The sequence below is a fragment of the Tripterygium wilfordii genome, unplaced genomic scaffold (assembly GCF_013401445.1).
Source record: "Tripterygium wilfordii isolate XIE 37 unplaced genomic scaffold, ASM1340144v1 ctg378, whole genome shotgun sequence".
Classification (NCBI taxonomy): Eukaryota; Viridiplantae; Streptophyta; class Magnoliopsida; order Celastrales; family Celastraceae; genus Tripterygium; species Tripterygium wilfordii.
In genome coordinates this window covers 81407-84032 of record NW_024056353.1, presented here as the reverse complement: position 1 = coordinate 84032, position 2626 = coordinate 81407, and positions in this window count along the sequence as shown.

Below are 2626 nucleotides of genomic sequence, written 5' to 3'. Positions count from 1 at the left end.
ACTTAACTTGGTCTATTGGCTTCTTTACCTAACGAAACGTTGTCCAAAAGCTAAACTAGCAAGTTAAGACTTCTAAGAACACTAAATAGAGTATAACGGTCCATTTTGATGCCTTAGGAATGCTCAATTCTATGCATAGACAAGTTTTTCATGTTTCGTACCGTTTTGAACTTAAGTTGGTCTATTGGCTTCTTTACCTAACGAAACGTTGTCCAAAAGCTAAACTAGCAAGTTAAGACTTCTAAGAACACTAAATAGAGTATAACGGTCCATTTTGATGCCTTAGGAATGCTCAATTCTATGCATAGACAAGTTTTTCACGTTTCGTACAATTTTGAACTTAACTTGGTCTATTGGCTTCTTTACCTAACGAAATGATGTCCAAAAGCTAAACTAGCAAGTTAAGACTTCTAAGAACACTAAATAGAGTATAACGGTCCATTTTGATTCCTTAGGAATGCTCAATTCTATGCATAGACAAGTTTTTCACGTTTCGTGCAATTTTGAACTTAACTTGGTCGATTGGCTTCTTTGCCTAACGAAATGATGTCCACAAGCTAAACTAGCAAGTTAAGACTTCGAAGAACACTAAATATATTATAACGGTCCATTTTGATGCCTTAGGAATGCTGAATTCTATGCATAGGCAAGTTTTTCACGTTTCCTGCAATTTTGAACCTAACTTGGTCTATTGGCTTCTTTACCTAACGAAACGTTGTCCAAAAGCTAAACTAGCAAGTTAAGGCTTCTAAGAACACTAGATAGAGTATAACGGTCCATTTTGAAGCCGAAGGAATGCTCAATTCTATGCATAGACAAGTTTTTCACGTTTCGTGCAATTTTGAACCTAACTTGGTCTATTGGATTCTTTACCTAACGAAACGTTGTCCAAAAGCTAAACTAGCAATTTAAGATTTCCAAGAACACTAGATAGAGCATAACGGTCCATTTTGATGCCTTATGAATGCTCAATTCTTTGGATGGACAAGTTTTTCACGTTTCGTGCCATTTTGAACTTAACTTGGTCTATTGGCTTCTTTACGTAACGAAACGATGTCCAAAAGCTAAACTAGCAAGTTAAGACCTCTAAGAACCCTAAATAGAGTATAACGGTGTATTTTGATGCCTTAGGAATGCTCAATTCTATGCATGCGCAAGTTTTCCATGTTTCGTGCAATTTTGAACTTAACTTGGTCTATTGGCTTCTTTACCTAACGAAACGTTGTCCAAAAGCTAAACTAGCAAGTTAAGACTTCTAAGAACACTAAATAGAGTATAACGGTCCATTTTGATGCCTTAGGAATGCTCAATTCTATGCATAGACAAGTTTTTCATGTTTCGTGCCGTTTTGAACTTAAGTTGGTCTATTGGCTTCTTTACCTAACGAAACGTTGTCCAAAAGCTAAACTAGCAAGTTAAGACTTCTAAGAACACTAAATAGAGTATAACGGTCCATTTTGATGCCTTAGGAATGCTCAATTCTATGCATAGACAAATTTTTCACGTTTCGTACAATTTTGAACTTAACTTGGTCTATTGGCTTCTTTACCTAACGAAATGATGTCCAAAAGCTAAACTAGCAAGTTAAGACTTCTAAGAACACTAAATAGAGTATAACTGTCCATTTTGATTCCTTAGGAATGCTCAATTCTATGCATAGACAAGTTTTTCACGTTTCGTGCAATTTTGAACTTAACTTGGTCGATTGGCTTCTTTGCCTAACGAAATGATGTCCACAAGCTAAACTAGCAAGTTAAGACTTCGAAGAACACTAAATATATTATAACGGTCCATTTTGATGCCTTAGGAATGCTCAATTCTATGCATAGGCAAGTTTTTCACGTTTCATGCAATTTTGAACCTAACTTGGTCTATTGGCTTCTTTACCTAACGAAACGTTGTCCAAAAGCTAAACTAGCAAGTTAAGGCTTCTAAGAACACTAGATAGAGTATAACAGTCCATTTTGATGCCGAAGGAATGCTCAATTCTATGCATAGACAAGTTTTTCACGTTTCGTGCAATTTTGAACCTAACTTGGTCTATTGGCTTCTTTACCTAACGAAACGTTGTCCAAAAGCTAAACTAGCAAGTTAAGACTTCTAAGAACAGTAGATAGAGCATAACGGTCCATTTTGATGCCTTAGGAATGCTCAATTCTATGGATGGACAAGTTTTTCACGTTTCGTGCCATTTTGAACTTAACTTGGTCTATTGGCTTCTTTACCTAACGAAACGATGTCCAAAAGCTAAACTAGCAAGTTAAGACTTCTAAGAACCCTAAATAGAGTATAACGGTCTATTTTGATCACTTAGGAATGCTCAATTCTATGCATGCGCAAGTTTTCCATGTTTCGTGCAATTTTGAACTTAACTTGGTCTATTGGCTTCTTTAGCTAACGAAACGTTGTCCAAAAGCTAAACTAGCAAGTTAAGACTTTTAAGAACACTAAATAGAGTATAACGGTCCATTTTGATGCCTTAGGAATGCTCAATTCTATGCACAGACAAGTTTTTCATGTTTCGTGCCGTTTTGAACTTAACTTGGTCTATTGGCTTCTTTACCTAACGAAACGTTGTCCAAAAGCTAAACTAGCAAGTTAAGACTTCTAAGAAAACTAAATATAG